General features: G+C 37.4%; 2 long non-coding RNA genes across 2 annotated transcripts; both read left to right on the forward strand.

The window, feature by feature from the left end:
- The first annotated feature begins 15 nt into the window (after positions 1 to 15).
- LOC126938124 (uncharacterized) lies at positions 16 to 27,898 on the forward strand. Its single transcript, XR_007719954.1, has 3 exons — positions 16 to 84; positions 20,962 to 21,054; positions 27,590 to 27,898. It is a non-coding gene; the product is annotated as an uncharacterized LOC126938124 (long non-coding RNA).
- Positions 95 to 14,121, forward strand: LOC126938125 (uncharacterized). The gene is made up of 3 exons (XR_007719955.1): positions 95 to 1,923; positions 6,806 to 6,921; positions 7,417 to 14,121. It is a non-coding gene; the product is annotated as an uncharacterized LOC126938125 (long non-coding RNA).

Here is a 27,898-nt window from a genome sequence, read left to right on the forward strand (position 1 = left end):
CGCCCTGCAGACTCCGCCTTCTCGAGTTCTGGGCGGTGCTCACCGCGGCTTACTACTCTTCACGCAAAGCGACAGAATCAAGAGGTGTAGAGGCATTCTTGGAGTGTTCTTGTCGGTTCTGTTTTGGAAGCCTCAGAATCTTCTTGGGTTGGCTCAGATTGCTGCAAAGTAAAAGCTGTATTTCGGTGGGGCCGGAGAGGCACAGTCCTTCGGAGGACTCTGGCCCGCGTCCTGGCTCGGTCCCGTGCTGCCTTCGGACTTCGCCGAGCCTTTTTATCTGAAATTTTCACGTCGGGAAGGGATCGTAGTCTACTGAGAGCTGTTCTGAGCCCAGAGGAGTTGTGTGGTGCTAAATAGCTGTTCACCTCCCTTACACTGGAAAGCGTTGTAATGATAAGCCTACCTAACCTGTCAGGGATTTTTTCTGGAAACCTTTTAAGACAGTTCATATTTATTGAGTTCTGAGTGTTAGGCTATGTTCCAAGGGGCTTTTTAAAATCCTCGTAGCAACCCTGTGAAATCAGAAATTGCCCTCGTTTTACAAATGAGTTGAATGAGTCCAAGTAAAAGGTTAAGCAGTTTGTCTAGTAAGCTGGGATTTGTTTCCAGTCTAGTTCCAGATTGCATGCTTTTAAATACATACTAGGCTCCATGCATAGAATCTAGTACTATTCACCGATCCTGTTAATAGGTATGTATTGTTCTTTAGAAAGAAAAAAGGTGTCAGCATTACTTACGTTTCCAAGCACGTTGATACTAAAGAGTTAGGAAGGATTTAACTCCGAATGGGTATGGTGTTTTTCTAGGTGAGGTACAAAAACATGGTGTGGACAATGCCATTTTGGGATGGCTTGATCCTTTTGGGCTTCCATAACAAAATACCATAGACTGGGTAGCTTATGAACCACAGAGGTTTATTCTTCACATTTCTGAAGGCTGGAATGTCACAGAACAAGGTGTGTCTAGGAAGGAGTGCTTTCTGTTCAGTGGATAGCACCTTCTGACCCTGTCCTCACATGGTGGAGAGGCAGAGGCCCTCCCTTGGGCCTATCTTATAAGGGCCTTTCCTTTCTTCCCATTCCTCACTTCCCAAGAGGCCACTTGCCAAAACCATCAGTTTGGGGGTTAGGATTTCAAAATGTGAAGTTTGAGGGACATATTTAGACCATAGCATAGGGCGTGTTTTTAAAGTTGCTTTCTTGGCCCTGGAATGGCAATGCAGTCGTCTGAACTGGTCTTAATCTACCAGGAATGGGCCTAAATTTTGAAAATATTTCTCGTTAAGGGAGTAAAATAAGTTTTATGGGTTTTTTGTTTAAGAAAGGATTCATTTATTTACTCTGATATGCTTACTCACTTCTGTGATGTCAACCATGGGTAGTGACCTAACATTAATTTACTTCAGCAGATATCTTTGTCTGCCTTGAATCCTGCATCCCCTAGGCTCCACAGCTATTCAATTGTATTGATTCTGTTAACTCTTACACATTTACTTTCACCTGTGTCTCCTTCCTTTTATCATTTTGTGAGTAAATAATTTTTAATTTGCCAACAAATCCTAATGTGGACGTAGTCAAGTTGTGAAATAAAGTGATTCTTGGTATGGAAATATGTGTGAAGACAGACTGTTAGTCTTTGCACTTTAACAACTAGCTGATGCACTTACGTCAAATGGATGAAAACATACAAATGCACTGTTGTTGGTTAAGGACTTCTGGGTGGTTAGAAGAATGTGCAGATCTAACTACTCCCATTAAGACCATTGATCAAAATGAAAAATGCTTATAAAGGTGGAGATCTCTATCAGTTTTAGTCTTATTGCATGCCAGAACCACTAAGGAATTGCTGCTAAATATAGGACAAATGGACTTGAGGAAATCACTGATGACTAACTTCAAACTCTGCCTCCTGAGATCACCACAGGTGAGTGGAAACAGGCGCAAAGCCAGTAAAGCCCCCTCATTTGGAGATGTGAGGGGTAGAAACAGAGATAGAGTATAGGGTAGATGCAGTTAAAGAAAACACTGTTCTTGCTTCATGGCCATGGATTAAAATCATTTGAAAGCTTCAACACTAGCAGGTAGTGTTTCAAGCAGAAATCTGGCAGCTAGTGGAGTCTGAGTCCTTATATTGGAAGGCATCAGTACTAGCAAGGACACACATACAGCCCTAAAGCAAGACCTAGGAGACAAATTTGGTGCTCTACTCTCCTAGGGAACTAGAAGGAACCGGCTCTGTCCAGGGTATACTTTTCTAATTTTAGAGTGCTAAAGAAGCTCTTCTCACAAGGACCTGAGTGAATCCTTTCTCCTTGGAACAAAGGACAGGAAAAAAAGGACTTTCCCGCAGAAGTAAGGAAGACTCATTTTGTTGAGACACTATTTTTAGGTTCAAGGGAATGAATTGATAATGACAGTTTATATTTTTACATTGTATTGACTAGCAGCACTTTTATTTTTTTAGAAAGGGAGCCTCACTCTGTCTCAGGCTGGAGGGCAGGGGCCTAGCAACACTTTTTGAATACAGTCATGCACCACATAATATTTCAATGTCCTACTACATTGTATGACTATGGTCCCTTAAGATTATAATGGAGCTGAAAAATTCCTATTGCTTAGTGATGTTGTAACATGATAGTGCAGCATACTACCCTTTCTGTTTAGAAACACAAACACAACATTGAGTTACAGTTACCTACATTATTCAGTACAGTAATATGCTAGAAAAGTTTATAGTCTAGGATCATAAGGCTATACTATCTAGGTTTGTATACTTTATGATGTTTGCACAACAATGAAATTGCCTAATGAGGCATTTCTCAGAACGTATCTCGTCGTTAGGCAACGCATGACTCTATTTTATTTCTAACGCCATATTATTTGAACTGTGGGTTCACCAAATATAAACTGTTTGACAAACTTGCAAAGAAACCCAGCTAAGTATAATTTAAAATGAGGAATAGGAAAGAAAGTTATTATATTCATTCACCAGTGGGATCTGGTTAGACCCATTCATTTTCGTTTCAATGACAATATTGTTTTCCAAAATACATGTTTGTTTTTTTGTGAATTCTGCCTATTCTTTCACTATGATTTCTATTATTTTGCCCTTTTAGTCAAGTTATATGTCTTTATTTTATTTTATTTTCTGTTAGTTCTGTTATTTTTAGCTTTTCAGTTCCTAACTCTCGTTGACAACCTCCACTGACTCTTACTCAGTGATTTATTTCCTCATGTGGTGCTCTTCTTCGGTGGGTGGTTTTGTTTATGGGACTCTCTTATGCCCTTAGTTGCAAAAGAGTCCCTTTAGAGCAATTATGCATTTCCTTCTGCCAGCATACTGTAGCTCTTAAAGATCCGAAGCATTTTCAAATGATAATTTCTCAGTCTGTGGCTCCTGACTTATGCAAATATTATAAATTTATATCTCTTGCAGGGCTGCGGTTTTGATTTCTCATAGGTACCTTATGTTTTTTCTTTTTTTCTCCCTATCCAAAGCCCCAAAGAACAAACTTCTTCATCGCTTCCCCAGACTAGTAGATTACCTTTTTCCAGTTCTAGTGGCTGGCTATTCCTAAGGCTCTAGGTTTTACATAAGGGCTTAGTTCCAGCTCACCTGCCTCATTAAAGCTCAGCCTTGTGCTTGGACATTAAAACCCAACTACTGGTTCCTGAGGCATATGGCCAAGTATAAAATTTTGGAGGGCTACCAAAGTATCAGTTCTGCTTTCTGCTATTCAATTTTTAAAATTTATTTTGGGCACTGAGAATTTCCTTTTTGTTGTTTTTTGTTTTTAAGGTTGTATATGATTTATATAACAATACTTATATTTTATCCATTATTTCTATGAGTTTATAAAGGAAAGCTCAGTCAACCATGTTGGAGGAGGCCTTCTCATTTACTTTTCGTGAAGAACATCAGTGATCTTTGTTTTGCTCCTCCTGAGTCTTCCTTCCAGAGCTCACATTCCATATTCAAAGTCACTTTTCCTAAAAACCAGTCATTACTTCTCTAATGAAGTCTGGTACTAGGTCTTAAGAAAGTATTTTCGACAAGGCGCAGTGGCTCATGCCTGTAATCCCAGCACTTTGGGAGGCCAAGGTGGGCAGATCAGGAGGTCAGGAGATCAAGAGTATCCTGGCCCCAACATGGAAACCCCATCTCTACTAAAATACAAAAATTAGCTGGGTGTGGTGATGCGTGCCTGTAATCCCAGCTACTTGGGAGGCTGAGGCCCTAGAATCGCTTGAACCCAGGAGGTGGAAGTTGCAGTGATCCAAGATCGTGCCACTGCACTCCAGCCTGGTGACAGAGGTTTTTTTTTTAAAAAAAATTTTCATGTACTACTCATAAAGTAAGTTCTATTCTTACTTGTTTCATATTTGTTTCTTTCTGTTTTTCCAGCTATCCTTGGCTTTTATCACTTGCATGCTGGTTAATAGCCAGAGCTACCTATCTCACCTCTCTTCTGCTTTGTCATACCCATTCTTTTATGGGGATAATTATTGGCTTCTGTTCCTCAAATGTTATTCTCATTTCATAGTTCTCCTTGTCATGGTGGTCCATTGTTACTTTTTATTTGAAATCCACACACATCTGCCTGATCCTCCTCCAACTGGTTCCTTTTTATTACCAAACTCAATTCTTACTAGATTCAAAGAGAGTCTTCACTCTCAGAATTTTTGGTTTACAGAACAAAAACTGCTTCTGCAGTTAACATCTCCACTACCTCTTATACCACTCTGCAGTCCTCTAGTCAACAAATATATCTTAACTTAATCTTCTACTTCAACAAGACTCTGCCCTCTCTAAAGTTTATATATATATATATGTGTGTGTGTGTGTGTATGTGTATATATATATATATATATATGTTTCTATATAAAAATGGTACCTCTTCCCTCTGTATAAACCTTTGGTGAAAATTACACACAAAGTTAATTCTAACCTCTCTTCTTTGGATTACCATGTCCTTTTTTTTTTAACTGTTGTGAACTTAGCACCAACCAATGACAAAAGAAGGTGCTCACTAACTTTGTTGGTGGATAGATGAATCAATGGATTCAACAGGCATTTATAGAATGCCTGCATTGTGCCAAGAATTGTGTTATGTGCTGGGAATCAAAGATGAATAAGATGTGTGCCTGTCTCCCTAAGGAATCCATAGTTGAGTGGAGAAGGCTTATATAAAGACATTACCCAGGAGAAATGAAGAGTGAAAGGCAATCATCTAAATAGAGTAGATTGCACAGGCAATGGCACAGAAGATAAACATAACATATGATGCAAGAAGTATCAAGATTTAGTGTAAGAGATCCACAGAAGGCAGGTTATGGAGCATTTTATGCACCATCTTAACTTTTCATCATTCCTGAAGCATCGGTGTTCACTTCTCCATCTCTTTCTTTGCACATGCTGAACTTGAAATATCCTTTGACTCTTCACTTCTCCCCCTTGTGTATTTCTACATGTATTTAAACCCCAAATCTGATCCATTTCTTACGTTACTTACAACCTCTTCCATAATCCCTTAACCCTTTATCCACACTTTTCTTCTGACCTCCATTCCCATTGTGACGTACCTTTGTGATGCATATTGGTGCTTGTCACATAGTAGATACTTAACAAATATTGAATATGAATAAGTTCAGGGGTTTCATTTTCTGCTTGCTCATTAAGGTACAAGAAAAGAATAGTTTAAAAAAGAAAAAATACTTGAAAATATACAATATATTTCACAAAATAGTATTTTAAGGTTCAGTGAGTTCATTGTAGTGATCATTTCTTAATAATCTAATATTGAAAACTTAAGAAAAAACCTGTTATCAACATATTCTATTTGTATAAGATTATCAGTGACCACTGTGATAGTAGGCTAAGGAATGTACCACAAAATATTTATGCCAGCTGTATGCTTCAGAGGGCTCTCAGCACCATATTATTTTCCTCTGGTTGCAATTTTTTTTTGCCAGTAAAGTAAAAACAATCTTCCATGCTTTATGAACAGCTGCAGTTTTGGGTTGAAAGAATCTAATTCAGCTACCACTTTCTTAGTTGCTGTCGAGGTATAATTACTAACCCTCCTTTGTATTATCTTATTAATTACACAGACTCCTGTTACATGCATTTATTTATATGTTTGTCTCCCACTGTGAGCACCTTGATGTCAGTGGTCTTGCCTTGTAAGTGCCTATAAACCCAGCATCCAGTCCAATTCTGGATACAGAGTTGTGCTCCATAAGTGCTAGTTGAAGGGATGAGCAACTACATGAACATACAAAGATTATAAAAATGGTCATTCTCTCCAAATCAGAAACTATTGTTTTCCAGATTTTTTCAGATGAAAGTTTGTTGTTTTGTTGTTATTTTTACCCATATTTAAGTTCCTAGGTAATTACCTGCATACTCCATCAAACATTAATGTGCATAGAAACTCAGGAATTACCTTGATCACTCTCTCTTCCCTTTCCCATGCTGGCCTTATCTCCACACACTGACTTCCAGTCCCACTTCTATCCCATTATAAGTAGGTGGGAAATGGGGAATTCATAGACTTCTGTGCATTCGATTTTGGTCTCCCCACTCCCCATAGTCCATTCTCCCCAAACTCCACCCCACCGTAAGAGTGTGGTTTTGTGCTTTGGTTCCTGAGGGTCTTCAGACCATGATAATGTGTGGCATCAATACATTTCTGAGAATTAGATGATGTGTTTTTAAATAACAGCAATTGTAGGAAATCCACAGTGGAGTTCAGGTGAGGCTTCAGCAGTCCAAATCATGTTCTCTTTATGTCCTTTGTCAATAGATGATGAAGATCATGTCTCCAAGTCTTTTCTACCGTTGCCAGTATCCTCTCCCAGTCTCCTGTGGGCAACTTCTTTGGGAAAACACTCATGCAATTTCATAAGGACAAGCAATAATGTAAGGCATGGAATAGTCTAGGTACATACGTAATAAAAACATCTTTCTGTCCTTATGCTAAGAAAAGAAAGATATTTTAAAAATAAACCTGTTTACATTAATGTCACTATGTTAAAATATAAAGCAAAGCAGTTCATTTATTTGCTGCTACATGTCTAAAATATGTATATTGCAACTGGGAACCATCGTTCTACATTTGTGTAAATAAATATCCATTCAGATGACTTTACAAAAACAAAAGCTTTTTGTGCCTGAAAATTTAATCCTTCACATTTTAAGAGAAAGAAAATGCTTGCAATTTTTAGACAATAGTTTTCCCCATTGTTGCCTTTCAAGGATTTAAATAATCTTTTATTTTAGACTTAGTTTGAATTATTTATGATTATTAGAAAGTAATTTTATTGCTTAAAATATTGATTTATACTTGTGCTATACTTAGTTCCATACACATTTCCTAAGTTACTTCATGTAATACATGTAATTTCCTTTTCATAGGTGAAGAAGGTAGATCTTGGAACTAGGCTTTGATCACAGAGCAGAGGTGAGATGAAAGTCCATCCACTCATTCAACAAATAATTGAGTGCTTACAAAAATTTCTGCTGTATGGAGCTTATATTGTAGTAAATATCAATTCTTATTTTATTGATTATAAAGCAGAACTTTATACAACAATTTTACACTACCCTGGGAGTACCTATCAGTCTTCATGCCTCAAGTAATTGTCCTTTCCATGTGACTATGGAAGCCCTCAAATCTTTGAAACCCCAGATGACCCATTTCACCAGATGCTTGGACATTCTCCGTCAAGTCTGGATTTATAATGGGTACCCAGATTTAGGTCAAGAACATAAAATCTGAACTGCTTAGGCACTACTCATAAGGAGTAAATTCCTAGTGAAAAAGCAATGTCCCTCAGGAAGGATTGCTATAGCAGGCTAAAAGGTAGATTTATAAATGTTTATAAAAAGCAGATTGGATTTAGCAGAGGTAGCAGTGATGACCAGGAGCAGTAGGAGGAAATGTTCTTAATAGTGCTGTTTGGTGGCATCTTCTTTTTATACAAAGAAGTCTTGCAAGCATTTCTACTTGAATGACTAATTTGGAGTAATTTTTAGTTTGTGTATTTTTATTAATAGGATCCAGGAATATAATAACCTGGTGAGAATTTCTCTGTGAATGGCAATCAAATTTTTCTTATTCATGAAACTCATAAATAAGCTATAATCCAGCATTTTATAACTAGGGGAAATAAAACGGGGGTCCTGCTGTTTGAGAGGCTCAGGGAATTTAACAGAACACTGGGGGATTTACAGTAGATTTATGATGAAGATACATTCTAACTGGAAGCTTAATTGTGATTTAAATTATAGGTCAAGCTGTGCAATGTGTTTTCTTTTTAGGGGGAAATCTTTAGCGAGATAGAGTGTGCTTGTTTAAAGAGGAAACCGAACAAATGAGAAAACAGATTGCATTTTCTGTTTTTCTTTTAAAATTTCAAGCTGCTTTAAGTCAAATTGCCCCTGAGTTCCTGATGATAGGTGTGGTGAAACTGCCTTGTTTTACTTTCTTGCCTTCTTTTCCAGAGCAATTATGTTACCTGAAAATAACAAAAAGATATAGGCAGCATATCAGCCAGCAAACTAATATGGAAACCAGAGATTAAGGACACTCGACCTGTCTAGAATTGTGACATCCTATAATTTTAGGCTGAGTTGTATAAAATTAGCAAGTAATATGGATAAAAGGGCCCTTGAAAAGTTATTGCCACTCATTTTGCAAATAGGAAAATTAAGGCTTCTACTGATTTTCCTAAATTTTTTATCTCAAGTACTTTTAAGGTCTCATGAGGAAATAAAATGTATGTACAAATAATTTTAATTGAAAGTATAAAAACATTGCTTCCCTGAAAAATAAAATTTAAAACAGATAACAAAAGATTGATTCTGTAGGGAGGATTTCTACTGGGAAAAGGACAGTTAAACCTGACAGCCCAGACACTTACTCTCTAACATTTCCCTACCCCTTGGCAGAATCCTTCAATAATTAACACCAGGACAACCACTTCAGCCACGGATGTGTCAGAGGCATTTGAACCAGAGCAACTCCATCTTGAATACAGGCTGGGCAAAGTGAGGGTGAGACCCGCTGGGCTGCATTCCCAGGAGGTTAGGCATTCTTAGTTACAGGATGAGATAGGTGGTTGGCACAACATACAGGCCACGAAGACCTTACTGATAAAATAATGTGGTACAGAAGCTGGCTAAAACCCACCAAAACCAAGATAGGGACAAAAGTAACCTCTGGTAGTCCTCACTGCTCATTATGTGCTAATTATAATGCATTAGCATGCCAAAAGACACTCCTACAAGTGCCATGACAGTTCACAAATGCCATAGCAATGTCAGGAAGTTACACTTTATGGTCTAAAAAGGGGAGGAACTCTCAGTCCTGGGAATTGCCCACCTCTTTCCTGGAAAACTAGGGAATAATACACGCCTTGTTTAGCATATAATCAAGAAATAACTATAAGTATAATTAGTCAAGCAGCCTATGCCACTGCTCTCTGTCTATGGACTAGCAATTCTTTTATTCCTTGACTTTCCTAATAAACTTGCTTTCACTGTACTCTATGGACTCACCCCAAATTCTTTCCTGCATGAGGTCCAAGAACCCTCGCTTAAAGTCTTGATCAGGACCCTTTTCTGGTAACATCTTCCTGGTGACCACAAAGTGATTAAACTAAGGAGACTCCTTATCCAAAGGAAATAGATTAGAGCACCAATTGGATGACTTTGGGTAAGTGGTAGGAACCATTTTACCTGGTTAAAGGATGGAATTGGGTTAGACGCCCAACTTAGGAGAGTTAGAGTCTCTCCTAAGACAGCTTAAAGGCCTCTCTTAATAAAAGGCAAGGACACTTGATGGAACTTAGATTCAAGGCCCAAATTAGGAAGGTTAGAGTCCTTCCTAGGACTAAGGGGATTAGAAGTCCCTCTTGATTAAAAATGGATTTGACATTATAGGATATTAACTGTTACGCTCTTTGGATTAATCTGCCTTGCACTCTTTGGTGATGGCTGTGGGTGACAGGATTAGGTGTATATAGGATCACTGGATATGGGGAAAATTTGAAAGCTGATGAGACAATTGGCCACCCGAACTTTAGATTCTGCAATGGATGGGTCTTTCTCTGACCTCCCTGAGCTCCTCATTTTGCCCACCCTGCTGCAGGCAATGCTGTTCTCCTTTTCTATCTTTTCTGTTACTCAGGGCAACTGTCTGTGGTTTCACTTTGCTCAGAGACCACATGTTGCAACTCCTGGTCGGAAGATCATTCCACACCACTTTGAGTGGATCAAAGATGACAAGGCCCAACCAGGGTCATGTTTGAGCCTTGCCAGTTTGATACTGGGTGCTAAGCAGAGTGGCTAATATCTATGTTTTGTCACATGTATTTTGCTCTGGCTGTTTTGGAAAATGTTAATTTGGTTACCCCATGCAATCTCTTGGGTGACATCTTACAAAATTGAGAGGCTTTTGCCAATGGTTTCATGAAATGGAAAAAGGTGATTTTCCTTTCTGTTGTGGTTTGACCCCTTGGGCTATGATGCCACAAGACAGGTCACTAGGGCTGCTCAGGGAAAGGGAACTCAGAAGCCTGGCATGCCAGCAAAACGGTAAGGTTCTTACCATTCAGACTGCTGGCCTGTCTGTGCAAACAAGTTATAGGAATGGTAAATATCACTGTTTATTTCTTGTGAAGTTTTAATTAATAGGAAAAAGAATTTTTTCATTAAGTTCGTCTTAAGCTGTAGTGAATTTGGGGTACTTTGTCCTATAAATTTGTCTTTCCATATTGTTCTGTCAGAAGAAGGTGTACCTTAGGATAGAATACAGGCTTAAGCCCCCATGTGGTGGTTAATACTGAGTGTTAAATTGATTGTATTGAAGGATGCAAAGTATTGTTCTTGGGTGTGTCTGTGAGGGTGCTGCCAAAGGAGATTAACATTTGAGTTGGTGAACTGGGAGAGGCAGACTCACCCTCATTCTGGATGGGTACCATCTATTCAGCTGCCAGCTTGGCCAGGATAAAAGCAGGCAGAGGAATGTGGAAAGACTAAACTGGCTGAGTCTTCTGGCCTCCATGTTTCTCCCATGCTGGATGCTTCCTGGCCTTGAACATCAGACTCCAAGTTCTTTAGCTTTTGGACTCTTGGACTTACACCAGTGATTCATCAGCAGCTCTTGGGTCTTCAGCTACAGACTGAAGGCTGCACTATTAGCTTCCCTACTTTTCAGGTTTTGGGACTGGGACTGGCTTCCTGGCCCCTCAGCTTGCTGATGGCCTGTTGTGGGACTTCACCTTGTAATCATGTGAGACAATTCTCCTAAAAATTCTCCATTCATCTATTCATCTATCCTGTTAGTACTATACCTTCAGAGAACCCTGACTAATACACCCTATAAGACTGCTGTTCAAGACAGCCCATCAAACTGGTCACTTACAAACTTTGCTTCAGGTCCCTGAAACAAAACAAAACAAAACAATACAAAACAAAACAAAACAAAAGCAAAACTGAAGTTTCCCTCTTGTCTTGTTTTATGTTCTTGGGAGTTTGACCTTATAACCATGTGGCAGTACTTCCTCTTTGTCTCTGTCATCCAGAGGACAGGAACTTTGGGGTTCATATCATACCCCTAAAAATTATATTGAGCAGTTAAAAGGCTTTGCAAGCTCAAAATTGGCTGCTCTAGACTCCTTCTGGGAAAAGCAATGGAGACTGCCCAGTGCTGTAGAACAACTTCTGACTTCCTTTCTTGAATTTTCCTTTTTCTGAGTACCTGGGAGGTTACCTTTGGTAAAGTTCAAAAGCTAGAAGTATTTGCTGTTTGCCTGGCTAGAGTCTGATAATGAGATTTTTTTTTATTTTAAGAATGCTATGGTTAAAAGTCAGCTTCATTAAAAGTGTATATTCAAGCTCTAACAGCCTGGGACTCCTTGGGAAAAACAGGAAGCACCACAGACGCTGTTTGGGGAAAAACCTCTGCTTTCTTCATGAAAACCCAGAACCTGAAATCAGATAGATCCCTCTCAAAATCTAAGGCTCTCCTCTGTTTTGCATTGTGATGTCTGACATTATTGACTTTTGGAGTATCAGAAATTACTTTGCATTATGAGAGAGTTTTGGTATGTAAAACTAGGTAGGAAATATACTTTTGGGGAGGCTAATGGCAGTTATGGGGGGATACTTGGCACTTTGCATGTTTGGATTAGAGAATCATGTTCTTGGCCACCTAGAAAGTTTGAAACTGTCCCCATTCCCCACTGAGAGATAAGACTCCCATGGGAGATGGGTTGATTCCCTCTTTTTAAAAATTTAACTTTAAGCTCTGGGATACATGTGCAGGATGTGCAGGTTTGTTACATTGGTAAGCATATGCCATGGTGGTTTGCTGTACCTATCAACCCATCACCTAGGTATTAAGCCCCACATGCATTAGCTATTTATCCTGGTGCTCTCCCCAACAGGCCCCAGTGTGTGTTGTTCCTCTCCCTGTATTCATGTGTTCTCATTGTTCAGCTCCCACTTATAAGTGAGAACATGTGGAGTTTGGTATTCTGTTCCTATGTTAGTTTGCTGAGAATGATGGCTTCCAGCTTCATCCATGTCCCTGCAAATGATATGATCTCATGCCTAATTCCCTCTTTTCTTCAGAGATCCAGGATCTAATATAAAAATGAGACCCTTAATTTTGGGGCTCTGTTTTGCCTTCCAGCTGTGCCTGCTTATTAGGCCCTGGAAACTGCATGCTTTCCCAGTCCTATTCCTCCAAGGGCTCCACCCTAAAGCCAGCAATCCAATTAAGAAACTTGCAAATGGCAAATCTTAAAAGTACTGAATTTTCTGTCTGTCTGCATATTTACATGTGTTGTGTGTGTGATGTTTATACATAAGAGCTCTGATTAATTGGTTTAAAGATAATAGGTAATTAAAGCAAATATTGTCAGAAAAATAAAAACAAATACCTTTTAATTCATGTAACTTTAGTAATATTTAGGAATTACAGACAGTTTTAAAGATTATTGGTAAAATAAAGACATTTGGTCTAAATTAGCCCAGTCAGATTTAGGTTTGCCAAATGCTTTAATATCATAAACTGCTTCTTTAACTTGATAACTTACCTGCTTTGGAGCCATTAGATTCCAGGTAAGGCATGTGAACATGTGGAGTTAGCCATGCCCCCCTGGCTATGCTGAAAAAAGACCTTTTCTGGACTTCTCTCTAGTGTCTTAGGCTCCACACTTGATAGATAATTAAAATCCTTACTTACCAGATTTTTCACCAAAAATAAAAGTTGCTCAGTTAGCATTGTAACATTTAATTGAGTCTACTGAACAAACAGTTTTACGTGCAATGTGTGTAAGAACAGTGATGTGTTTTTGGTAAAAAAAATTATAAGAAGGCATGGGAATATGGATTTTTTTTTGGCCTAGTTTAGAGGCTTAAATTTTTTTTTCAAGCTATATAGAAAAAAGATAAAGGTTTAAACAAGTTGTGGAAGTTTTGTGAACAATTAATCTTATAAAAGAAATTCTGTGTGTGAACATATTAGCTACAATTAAAGGGGGTATTCAGGTTTTTTCATAAATTGAACATTGGAATAAAAGCACAACAGGGTTTTCTTACAACACTGATCTGCTCTTTAACAAAAAATTGTAAAGGGTTATAAAAGGTTTATGAGAATCTTACCTGATGATCTAACTGATTAAGATTGGATAGATTTGTCTATAAGGTTTTATTAAGAATTAGGTTTGGCATCAATACTGCGTTAATGTAAAGGTGAAATTTGGCTTTCTCTGTTGAACAAGATTTTCATGTTATATTAAAAAATATTAAAATAGTTTTGTTTTCCTGGGGAAGGAGAGAGTCAGATTGTTTGGAAAGCTAAGTCTTCCCTCTATTAAGGAACAAAAGATTTATTTGTGTAAATAAGTTTTAGGTATGTGTTCCAAAATTATGGGAAACTCCTATAATTCTCATATGATTTAGTGCATGTATTGTCATAATTATTATGTAAAATTTTTGTATGCCACAGAAGTACCCAAAATTTTCTTGTCAATTGTGGCTTTAATAGTGGCTGTCCTAAGACTTTTTGTCATTCATGGACAATTGTTGTCTTATTTTGATCCTCTTCAAAAGGTGGTTTATAATCAGCTATAAGACTTTGACAGGTGCTCTTGAATGCAGGTTTCTGGTAACTCTGGAGATTGTGACATTATAATAGAGGAAAAACTTTCAGAACTCTCATGGAGGGCTGAACTGTTCATGAATATCAAGCAGAACAGGAATTAATTGCATGGACTGAACTAATAGAAGCCTGAAGTAATCTTTTTTTGGCTTTTAGCTTAAAACATTGCTGATCTTTTGTTTCTCAGAGCCAAGAAAACTTTTCTTTTGGGCTATTTACAGCTTTTAACAATTGAGTAAATTATTGATATGGTTTGGCTGTGTCCCCACCCAAATCTCATCTTGAAATGTAGCTCCCACAATCCCCATGTGTCATGGCAGGGACCCATTGGGAGGCAATTGAATCATGGGGTGGGTTTTTCCCATGCTGTTCTCGTGATAGTGAGTCTCAGGAGACCTGATGGTTTTATAAAGGGCAGTTCCCCTGCACACGCTCTCTTGCCTGCCACCATGTAAGACATGCCTTTGCTCCTCCTTCACCTTCTACCATGATTGTGAGGCCTCCCCAGGGAAGGGGACTGTAAGTCCACTCAACCTCTTTTTCTTTATAAATTACTCAATCTTAGGTATTTCTTCATAGCAGTATGAAAATGAACTAATACAAGTATACTCCTGTGAACAAAGTTGGGAGCATATTTGTTTCTTGCTGCCTGATTTCTCCAGAATTTGGAAACCATCTGTGAGTATTCTTAACTTATGATAATATAGTTATTTGCATAAGTGCAATAAGAATCTGTTTTCTTTTGTAACAGGACACAATTGGAGAAACTGATTATTTTACTAAGACTTTGACTGGAATGGCATGTTTAACTTGTAGAGCCAGTAAAAGCCCTTTGGGAAAACTGGCCTCATAGCTTGTCTACGCAGTCCCTGTACAGACCTCTCTTGGGGTCTGGATCAGGACCCCTTTCTGGTAACAGATGGGGATGGAGTCGTGAGTGGGGAAGGGGCACAAAAACCCTAAGAAGGAATCGAAATGATCTCTCCTTTTAAGGTTCTGAAGCAAGGGCAAGTCAAGAAAGGAACTTTAGAAAAATCCTTTACTAAACCTTTGGGAATATTAATGGGGAAGCAATTCATACAGTATGGTGAAAAGAGAAGAATCTGGCTTACAAAACATAGCCCCGGACTACAGGACACTTTGGGCCTCAGCACTAGTGTTATCTGTGTGGGACTCTAGAGGAACAAATGAGACCTAAAGAATCCCCTACTGAATATGTCAAGTTATTTCTCCCACCTCTATCAACCTCCATCTTGGTTTCTTTATACCTCAGGTTTGAGCATCAGCTCCATAGTCATCCACTTAGAGGGCTTTTTTCTTACATGAAGCAAACTTATGAAACAGTTTTGGCATAGAATGCCAAGAAAGTCCACAAGAAGAAAAAAAAAATCATGATTGGTAACATCATCAGGAGAGATTATTTTTGGAGGATTTTACTAGATGATGTTTGAGCTGAATTCTTCAGGTTAGGTATGCATTTGATGCTTGGAGACAGGGAAACAGCAATTCAGTGGACAGATCATGGTGGACAGAAACTGTAGTAATGGTTTTAACAGGAGATAACCTGGTGGCAGGTTGCCAAAGATTTCATTAGAAACTTATATTGCTTTTACAGTGGTTACTGTGTTGCAACCTGCAGAATTCTCTTCAGGACAGAGGCATAAATTCCTTCATTTGGCAAGAGTGTTGGCTGGTGACAGCTCATCATTGAGTTCCTTCCCAGGCTTTGCCTAGCTGAAAGTTACATTTCCTCCCCTGTGGTCACCTGTATCCAATGACTGGTTGATGCAGAGACACAAGAGTCCATACCTTTTGTTTCAACCAGGACAACTATAAAGGGCCATCTAAACGCTCCCCATGCCATCAGCTAAGGTCTTTGTTCTGATTGCACTGCAGTTCAGCATCTCCCTCTGGACAAGTATGTTTTCTTCACTCGGTCATGTGTGTTCTGGATAGCACTCCCAGCCAAACTTTCCGAATACAAATCTTTGTCTCAGAGTCGTTTCTGGGGAACTCATCTAAGACAACTCCAGGAATAATTTGAGATACAATAGGCTATTTTAACAGAAATAACATAGACTTTGGGAAGCATAAAAGTGCATATGACTCAGTCATTAGAAGTACTGACTTGTGGTCTCTATGGTAACAATGTGGAATTTCAAGATTAGTGCTGATTTACTAAACCAATTTAGATGCCACTGACAAATAACTGGAAAGGAGAGAAATTGTACCAGGGCTGTGATTCTTCTGCTGTCAGGCTTTGCCAAACCCATCAATCAGTTTCAGTCACCAAGTGTATAGTCTATCTATACTTAAGACTATATCAGGAAATTATGCTGTGAAAAAACAAAACAAAAACAAAAACAGAAAACAAATGAACAACAGTAACAGAAAACAAACCTCAAGGGCTTAAAAAGTAACAATGACTTATTTTTTGTTGATGCTCCATGTTCATATCAAGTCAGAAGAGAAGGTATTTCTGCTCATAGTCACTATGGAAGCTAGTCAGTGGGGCAGCTACCACCTAGAATCTTGCAAATCATTGCCAGAGGAAATAAAAAGTTTGGGAGGGTTTAGATCTATGACTTAAATGTTACACCCAAAGTGATATACATCACTTATACTCAGAATTTGCTACAACTATTCATCACAAGGGGCTCAGAAAATGCAATCTCAAAATGTGCCTGGTGGAGCAGGAGTTAGGAGAATTGGAATATTTGGCAGGTTACACTAGTAAAGACTTGGCGGAAATCTTGGAACCTATAAAATGAAATAAAAAAAGAAAAATCCATTTAAACTGGTAGTTGAATTCCTAATTTTCAATTAAGTAAAAAGTAGATTAGTAATAAGTAATCGTTGATCCTTTAGTATCTTTAAAATTGTATTTGCAATCTTTGGAGTTTATTTTGTAAACATGTGTTAGGTGCCTTCGGTTTACAAAGTACTCTGACAGTTATTCCTAGGGCACAACTATGAAGAATCCCTGGACTATTTCTTTAAAGGTGTTTATATCTACTTAGAGATAAAGGCATTCAAAATATGTAGGGCAGAGAACAAATAGAGGAGGGCAGTAGGAGCAACATTTAGTGAATGTAAAAGAGAGAATTGTTAAGTGCCAAATTTCCATGCTTGAAGCTTGCAGAGAGGACAAAGTTTTGTCTTCTGCAAATATACCTAAAAATACTCTTTTGATCTGAGCTGTACAGAAGGGGTAGATAAGGAAAAATAAATATTACATTATTGCTTTTAAATCCATTTTTGATTTCCATTTTCCCTTTGCCATTCCAGACCCTTCTGTTTACTTTTTTTTGTGGTTAGAATAAATGATTATAAACTGAGAGCCAATATTGCTACTCCTTGAGATAAGGAATCATTATTTTTTGGTATTCTGTATATTCCATTCCACATTAATGAGGATTTATCATGATAATTATAATAAACTGTACCTCTAATTAATGTGTCTTACAGCTTATAAAGCAAGTTTCCATATGCTGTTACTGTTATTTCCAAAACTTGCTAGTGCAATAGGTTCAGAAGGTCTTAATAAAATTATTCCCATATCACAGAGAAATTGAGGCTGAGAGAATTAAAATAATTTAATTATTGTTATAACTATTTATAGGTGTGAACAAACCATCCTAAAACAATGACTTAAAACAATAACTAATTTTTTTTTTTTTCCTCACCTGAGGGTTCCCTGGGCTTAGCTAGTCAATCCTTGTTTGGAGTCTCTCATGCAGTTGTGGTCATTGATGGCTGGGGCTGAGGGCACCTCAAAGGCTTTATTCACATGTTTGGTGCCTGGTCTGAAACAACGCAAACATCTGGGATCTAGAATAGTTGGGGATCCTCAGACATAACACCCTCTGTTTTCTCTCCATGGTCTCGCTGCAGAGCAACTTCAGGGTAGCTGGACTTTGTGCCTGTGAACCAAAGGTTCCCAGAATGAATGTCCCAAGAGGGACCAGCAGAAATCTCATGTCCTTTGCTCCCTAGCTTCATAAGTTACACATCACACAGCCCCCTTTCCCACCATATTCCTCTGTTTGTTGAAGCAGTAGCAAAGATCCACCTAGTTTCACAAGTAGGGAATGGAGATTTCAACTTTTCTGGGAAGAGTGTCAAAAATGTTGCCAACCTGTCAAACAACCACAAGTATATTTACATGGTAAATAATAAAATAGAAATAGTCTCTGTGCTGCAAGCTGGGTTCCCCAGAGAGCAGGTGCCAGGATAGTGTGTAGTGAGCGGGAATTTATGAAAGAGTGCCCTTGGCACCAACACTTGTGAATGGGAGGCTAGCAGCAGGACGGAGCAGAAGCTGAGTTGTGATAAAGGCCTAATGACTGCCAGCCCCACTAGGCTAGACTGCAGTTTCCTGCAGAGTGGTCCCAAGTTGGGCTTAGATGCCGCAGCATAAATCTTCCCACATAGACCAATAGATCAGTAATTGAATGTGGGCCACCCTGGAAAGGAGCATGACCTTGAGAAAAGTGGCTCTCTGTGGCTGAAGCAATCTCTGAAGGTGCTGACAGCTGAAGATTGTCTGCCAATAGGACTTCCAGCAGTTGAAGCAACAAGTTATTCATTGAAGGAGAATTATCACACTTTGGCTTCACACCTAGTAACCTCTTGTTATACCACACTGTCTCCCCTAAGAAAACATCACTTATATGTAGACATTGACTAAATATTAATTGTGAAATAAATTGTACAGTGAAAATAACATGGGGACACGTTATTGGGATGCATCACTTATATGCCAATATTAGACACGTCTGTGGGAGTACACAAGAGATGGGTTATATGAACTATGAATCAGTCCAGGCAGCCACTGGATGCCAGCTTTATTTTTACTCCAGGCTGCACTACCAATGCTCCTACCTCTAATTCAGTGCTTGTTGCAGTGCAGACACATGACTGTCCATCAAGCACCTGAATGCCACTGCCCAGTCAACATTTCCACTAATATCTTGTCAGCATCTCAAAATCTACTTGTCCCAAACTGAACACTTGATTTTGGAACTCTTATGAAACTCTTATGCTTTTACATTAAATGGCATAACCATTCACCAAACCCTAGAAGTCATCCTTGATTCCTTTCTTTCACATCCTGGAGGTGAATATCTAAAATTACTTTATTTCCTCATGTACTTATATTTTCTCTCCTCCTCCTAAATTTTAGCTTCATGAGAGTAGAAAATTTATTTGCTTACCTAGTGTTGTCCAACACCTAGAAAAATTTAGGACCATGATTTGCAAAGAATAGGTATTTAGTAGACATATAGTGAATGAATCTTTGTGGAAATTAACTAATTGTTATTAACCAATTCAGGATTCTACAGGCACTAACCTCAACTGTTCTATACAGATTCTGCTCCAAGAAGCTACATCTCCGTGCCTTTGGCATTGGTTCGATTTCTACCGGCACTATTTACTGAATACAAGCTCTTCGTGATTTTCTTTTGTCACAACCCTTTTTGCTAGTCTGATGAAGCTTTCCTAGCTGCTGGACTCCAAACCTACTTAAAGGTTTTGGCTTTACAATGGCACTGTTTCCAGTAGCCTAAGATGGCATGAACCAGCAATACTGTTGCCAAGATACAAGCATGCCTGCACTTGTAAAGGATATGTTAAGTTGTAAAAATACTTACTTTACAGCAGACTTATTTGAGTCTCAAAACATGACTTATCTAGTGAAACAGACCTTGGAATTGACACAAAGCCCCTTTATCCTCCCTGGTCTTATACACAATTATAGCTGGGGGCTAGGATGGATACACATAAAAGCTTAATGTTGAAAGAGGTCAGTTTCTGTTCATACCAATTCCTTCATCCCTGAATAAAATTCTCTCGAAGAAATCCTATTGTCCCTTTCTATAATCTGTCTCCAGTTTATGAGATTATGTTTATATGTCTTAACTCTAAATAAAAATATAAATAGAGTTGGACTAAGCAGGTACAGATAGAACTAAACTGCATGCAGTTATCTGGTTCAGAATAGACTGCTTCAGGACCAACTTATTTCTGAATAAGAAATTATTCAATTATAAGAATACTTTTATTTTAATGTACATGAGTTTTAAGAATTCTGAAATTTTAAGAGCATGTTATTTCTATGTTTGTACCAAAAAAGTACTTGAATTCTCACTTAGGAGTATTAGATACTAGGTAAAAATATTGCCAAATAGTTTTCAGTTCTCTTCACTTCCAGTCACATGCTAACATTGTATTTCTTGGCCCTGTTGTGGTTGGGTCAGTCCATGTGACTAATAAGTTTGTTAGTAAAAGTGGCATGTGTCACTTCGAAGTGGAACATTTAATTGCTGATGTGAAATGGTCAGTTCTCCATCCCTCTGAGGCAATAACTAGTAATGTTTGAGATGGTGCCTTCTGCATCAGCCTGGGTCGCCGAGAGTTTACAATATGTGGTTGCTCCCTGCTGATACATAGTGGAAAAACACAAATGAGAAATAAACCTTGTTTGTGTTAAGCCCCCTAAGACTTTGGATAAGTGTTACTAAAATATAAACTGCCATTTTTTAGCTGTGTAAACTGGGACAGATCATGTTACCTTTTGGAACCTCAGTTTCCTAATTTTAAACTGGCAATAAATATTTAGGTCATTGGGTTTCTCTGAGATTTTAAGAAGACTATATTTGAAAGGTGTTATAAAAATTCTAAAATTCTTTACAGAGGCTAGCATGTATATCAATATGTACAATTCATTTTTTAATTTTTAGATTCACCTAGTTTTCTCTCATGACATTAATTTTAATTTTTTTCAGCCTTTTGGACAAGTATGTCTATGCATGGAAAAAATATGAATAGTAGACTCACCTCAAATGAATTCCCAGGGATGCTTCAAATCTCCATGAGAGGTATCTATTCTTTGCACATCACTAAATATTTATCTGATTGTTTCCTACCTCCCTCTTTTTGTCATTTCCTCCCTCCCTTATTTCTTTTATTCCTTCCATCCTCCTCTCTCCCTCCAACCCTATCTTCAACAAATATCCACTTATTCTGCCAAGTACTGGGAAAACAAAGACAATTGGACAGAGCCTCTGATCTCAGGATACAGACATATACTTGGAAAAGTACAAACTAATTGTTTCAGGTTTATGACAAATGTATGTTCAAACTACAGTGGGTCAAAAAGATAGAAGTGCTCAATTTTCAGTAGATAATTTTAAAAGTCTTAGTTCAGAAAGAGAAACTAATTGTGTCTGTACGGATGGTTAAATTTTTTTCTTGGGGTGATAATGGAGTAGTGGAGATAAAAAGAGAAAACTGGATACCGGGTCACTGGAGCAGTATAGGCAAAAACAGATTTGTGGCCTAATTCATGGCACAATGTAATTTGTTAAATCAGTCTAAGTTGGACACCCAAAGATTCATCTTTGTATCCAAATATAAAGGGTATTTAGTTTCAGATATACTAAATAATTCATAAAGGGGAGAACACATCCCTTGATTGACTTCTCTTTTAGCAACTTTCTAATTATAAAGAGTTTTACAATTCATATTGGGAATTAATAAAATATAGAAAAGTATATTTTAAAAAAACTTCCAGAGAGAGGCAGTGATAACAATCCAGCATATTTACTCCTAATTCAAATATATGCTTGCATATAATGTATATTCCTAATATTTATGCACAATTTAAAATATATACTTAATGTTATATTTCTATACTTTGTCATTTTTTTCTAATTTATAATGCATATGTGAATGTAATTGCTGAAGACCAAGGTGTGGTTGAGTTTGTGATCTAAATGCTTCCACTAAGCTGATTCTCTGTTCCAGAACATGACAGTTTGTGCATGTTTATGCCCAGTAGGATGCCAATTCCTGGCATAAAATTATGGTTAACATAACTTAAGTTTCTGATTGACCTGATAGATCCACTTTCTTTAAAAGGGGAGAGAAACACAAAATTATTCCTATACAATTCACATTTTAAAATATAAATTAGAGTGTATATACGTGTGTGCATATATGTATGTATATGGTACAACAGAATGACTATAAAATGTAAAAATACATGTTTCCTGTTATAATGAAGCACAAACTATGTTTTCACTTATTTGAACCAAATAATTTAGCTATGCTTCACTAAATATTGATTACTGGAAGACAATGTTATCATGTATTATGACATCTAATCTTAAAAACAGCGCTACTATTTTCTCCTATTTATGGGGAAAATGATGCCCAGGTAAATTAATTAACCTGCCCAAGGGCACACATCTAATAAATACTCAAATTGAATTTAAACCCAAAAGAACTGTAGTAATTATTATGGTATCAAATAAATACTGCAATTAATTTATTTATTGATTCTCCTCTTAATGGACACAATTGGAAAAATAGGCAATTATATTTTAATAGTAGCTATCTCTGTGTGGTAGGAATTTACAGTGGATTTTTATTTTATTCTTTTTTTTTTGAGACGGAGTCTCGCTCTGTCACCCAGGCTGGAGTGCAGTGGCCGGATCTCAGCTCACTGCAAGCTCCGCCTCCCGGGTTTATGCCATTCTTCTGCCTCAGCCTCCCGAGTAGCTGGGACTACAGGCGCCCGCCACCTCGCCCGGCTAGTTTTTTTGTATTTTTTAGTAGAGACGGGGTTTCACCGTATTAGCCAGGATAGTCTGGATCTCCTGACCTTGTGATCTGGCTGTCTCAGCCTCCCAAAGTGCTGGGATTACAGGCTTGAGCCACCGTGCCCGGCCTATTTTATCTTTACTGTTATAATCAGAAAAAAATATGATAGTGGTTCTGCCACTTATTAGAAGCATGGCTCTGGGCAAGTAACTTAACCTCTTTATATTTTATTTTTCACTTTTGTTTCATTTGGAAATTGACAATATTGAGCAACTTTTTGAGAGTCCATTCCTACTTTGAATTTCTGTGGCTGTAAGTCTCGACAGGCGAAACATAGTATTTCCCTGGAGAGAATATTGCATGCAGAAGACCTACATAATGTTGAGACTAAAGTTCATGTTTATATAACCTTGTTTCTAGGAATACATTACAAAATCCAATTTTGTCTAGCAAATACTGAAAAAGTCTCAGAGGAAAAACTAGAGAAACTAAAGGGAGTCATTTTGGATAAATTGTATAGTACAAAGAACATTTTGCTAAGAAGCAAGAGCAGGTTGCATTCTGTTTTGCTGCTTTCTGGCTGTGTTGAGAAAATACATTTCCTCCCTGATTCCCAGTTACCTCTCTTGTAAATAAATGAAGCATCTGAGAATTGGAGAGGTTATTGTCTTGCTAACATATCATGAGAACTTGAGGCTATATGCAGGATCGGAATCAGGGCAGTAGGCACCAATAAGCTTATCGTTTTTGGTAGGATTGGGAAATGGGGACAAAAATTGCTAGATCCTGAGCTGTAACACATCGAAAACCAAAGATGTCTTGTTCCAAAGACAAGATGAGCTTCTCGATGTATAGGCTTTCCAGGAGAATTCAGGGGTGGAGGGGTAAAAATGTTTTAACTGTTGATTCCCAGGCTACAAAATATTGAGCGCCTTGCCCTGTGAGATCTGTATGCCTATTTACAGAGGACTTACTTGGATACAGTCAGTCTTTACCTAATCAAACATTCCCCTGATACAGCAACAGAGAGAGGTACCCAGTCTAACATTCCTGATGTCTACTTTCCACAAAACAAATGCCTTCTTTTCTGCAAACCACGCAGAAAGAAATGATGTGATTTCTTCACTATTGTATAATCATGACCCATAGTGTTGATGAGGAGAGAGTCTAGCAGTTACCATGGATGAGTACTATACTGAGGTCTGAATCCAGAGGAAAAAAGAATCACAGTGGGTTATAGGTGTCATTATATTATCACAAGAAAATACATAACCTCTTTTAGAAAGAAAAATATGTAACCTTCATACATAGTGAACATTGGTAATATCTGTTAAACTTGAAGATAAATATTCCCTACAACTCAGCAGTTCCTTTTCTAGTAGAGAAACTCTTCTATGTGCACAAAAGGATACTATGTTCAAGGCTGTTTATGGCAGAATTATTTGAAAAAGAGAATAATTGAAAATATTTGAAGTGCCCATCAACAGAAGAATAAATAAATTGTGTTGATATAGTCATAAAATGCTGTAAAAATCATACAGTAAAAATAAACTAGAGCAACACATATCTTAGTAGGAATGAAGCGCAGATTTATAATGTTGAATAAAACAAAGCAATTTGAAAATAATACCTGTATTAAGATAGCATTTAAATCGTTAAAAATTCTGCAAAATCGTAATATAGATTTTTTTACACGTGAATAAAAACATAGAAATATTAGAAAACTTAACTGTAAATGATAAATTTGGAATTAGTGAGAATAGATTACCACTGAGTGGGAGCAAAGATAATGGAAATAAAGGATTTTATAGAGTATTGTAACTATAACTATGGCAAGTGTGGAATAATATGACAATATGATAAACATAGGGGCTAGGTACATAATTTTCATTATAGTACTCTATATTGTTATCTGAGTTTTTTGAACTACTTTATAATTTTAAAACATTGATTTAAAAAAGTTTAATGTTGTATATAGCATATTCAAGCTTGAGTGTTTTTAAAAAATATATATAAATATTGCCATGAGTAAAAGATAAATACCAATCAAATGTTGAAAACACTAAAGCACAACCTCGGGGTTCTACAGAAATATGAATTTGTACTAGGTTAGTTAGAAAAGTTCTGTGTTACATTATCATAGGCGATTATATTCCCTCATTGAGTGAACTGAATGAGAGAAATTGTATCCATTTTTATATGACTCAAATCCAAACTCTGAGTTTTACTGCGTATAAAACACAGGTATATTCAATTTGCTCTAATTTATCCATTTCTAAAATGGACATTGGGTTTAGGCAGATTATTATTTAAAGGCTCTTTGAAAAGAAAAGATGGCTTCTAAAACTGTAAATAAAATCAGCACATTTGTTTGGCTACTAAACACTATACGAGTTTTACTTCAGCATTACTTGCTGAATGCATTCTCACCATGTCTGTCTAAGACACACCGAGGCTGTGAAGTTCAAAGGTGTTATGTTCCTACAGATTTCTATTACAGTAAAAATCCTTGAAGCATGAGAACTGTGTAGCTATACTGATTTTTTTCCAGCACGTGATGCAGAATTTATGTACTTCATTTTACTCCCATAAAATAAAATCCATTGCCAAAAATAATAGGCCCTGCACAAATTATATATTCGGTATGATCAGATACCTCCTTTTAAAATTTCCACTTTTCATATGACAAAAATATAAATTGAGGAACTGAGGACTTTGAAGAAAAATGGTTAAATTTGTCTTGGCTTTTAGCATTGGTATTTATTTTCTATATATTTTCTAGTACTTGAATTAATTAATTATAATTTTCAGGAAGTAATGTACCTGTTTGATTGCATATTTGTATTAAAATGTTTTTCAAAATCTGTTTTCCAAGAGTATTCCAAAAGATATATTTCTATAATCCATTATTTTGGCATTGCTTATAGACCTACTATATGTAAGACATGAGGGACAAAGATATATAAGGGATATAAAATTTAGCATATATTGAGTATAGATTATATTCAAAACATTTGCTAAGGATTTTGTAATAAAATTTCCTATTGATTTTATAACCCTGAAATGTAGATACTCCATTATGCTGATTTTGAAAGCTTCTCCCATCAAGAGGTGGAGTCTATTCTCCTACCACTTGAATTTGAGCTGCCCTCGTGATCAGAGAATGTGAAGGAAGAAGTGAGTCAGTCTCTGTCTCTCTCTCTCTTTGCTTAGGCCCTAAGAGGTCTTCCACTTGTTTTCTCTTGAAACTCTGTCACTTCCATGTGGAAGAAACTAAGGCCATCTTGTTGGAAACTGATAAATTACATGGAAACGAGCCCAGCTGTCCTTGCTGAGACCATCCTAGATTGGACCATCTTATTGCCAGCCAACCACCTAGCTTACTCATAGATTTAAGAGCAATAAGGAATGCTTATTGTTTTAAGTCACTAAGTTTTGGGGTGATTTGTTACACAGAAATAGCTGACACATTGATCTTTAAGAAAATGACAATTTAGAGCGGAATATTGAGTCACCTAGACACCTTTAAAGCCCATGTTCTTTCCATTTACTGCACAGAATAGAAATAATGATGGAGAAGAATATAGAACAAAGTCATATGGCTGTTCTAGAGAGAGAAGAGTTACTTTGAAGTGACTAAGAAAGCTATCATAAAGAAGATGCCCTTTGGATTGGCCCCTTAATGACTGGAGAAGGAGATTTGCAGTTGAAAAATGAGCTTAGGTGCAGAAGGAAGAAGGTAAAAATTATGTTCAAAGAATGGCAAATGAGCCTATTGTCCAGAAAAGCACAGTTGGTATAACACAGCATTGGGTCCAGAAAGTGGATTTCATTTACCTCAGGATTTCTTTCATCCAGGTGAAAATTTATATAAAGAGAAAGCTTTCTTAGTTTGAGATCAGAAACATTTATTGGTTGAGCATTTTAATTACTTAGATTATAGTTTATTAATGTTCTGGGTTAAATTATATTCCTATCAACGTAAATTTACAATAGAAAATTGAGAATTTAGAGAAGAAAATATACTTAACCTTTGAATTAAATAATTAAACAAGTGAAAGATCACAGATGTTAGAGAGAGAAAACATTAAACGTGAAATTCAGCCTAGGAGTGTACTGAATGGACCTGGGCAAGATACTTAACCTCTGAGTCTCAATTTCCCTACCTGTAAAATGGAGATGATGCATATTTATTTTATAGGATTGCTGGGATAATTAGCTATACCACGTGTAGAAGTGTCTGGCATGTAGCAGGAACTAAACACATAGTAGCAATTTTTACAAAACACATTTAAAAAGTCCCCTGAGAATCAATATGTTAATCCTGGCCTTAAAGATGGACACAATTATGAATAAATTCAGTGGTACTCTTAAGTGCAATATTTTTCATATTTTACTTATATGATTTCTTAGATTATTTGTCAAATAGAAATAACGATGTAAGTATACAATTATGGAGACTACAGCTACCCCTTCCCTATCTGAGTTGGTATCCATACTTTCTCTATAAGGTGAGATGCAAAATGACACACATCATGTTCCAACATCAGAAAATATTGAATGAGTGATTTTGTGGTAGGAATAAAGCATAATATAACTCCCTTTCAGACATAGTTGAAGAATGAAACAGCAATTGCAAAGTGGCTAAAAGAGGGTAGGATCATTTCTCCCCCAGAGGTTTACTAGTTTCTTTTGTGACCTCATCATTGTGTTAAGAGTCCTTATATCAGGGCGACAACGAATTCACATACAAACAGCCACTTAGGGCACAAAATTTAATGTGATTATTTATTTATTTATTTGTTTTAGATGGAGTTTCACTCTTGTTGCCCAGGCTGGAGTGCAATGGTACGATCTCGCCATACGGCAACCTCCGCCTCCCGGGTTCAAGCGATTCTTCTGCCTCAGCCTCCTGAGTAGCTGGAATTACAGGCATGTGCCACCATGCCCAACTAATTTTGTATTTTTAGTAGGGACAGGGTTTCTCCATATTGGTTAGGCTGGTCTCAAACTCCCGACCTCAGGTGATCTGCCTGCCTCAGCCTCCCAAAGTGCTGGGATTACAGTCGTGAGCCACCACGCCCGGCCAATGTGATTATTTATTAAAGATGTAAAATC

This window comes from Macaca thibetana, chromosome 15, assembly GCF_024542745.1.
Source record: "Macaca thibetana thibetana isolate TM-01 chromosome 15, ASM2454274v1, whole genome shotgun sequence".
In the NCBI taxonomy this organism is placed as follows: Eukaryota; Metazoa; Chordata; class Mammalia; order Primates; family Cercopithecidae; genus Macaca; species Macaca thibetana.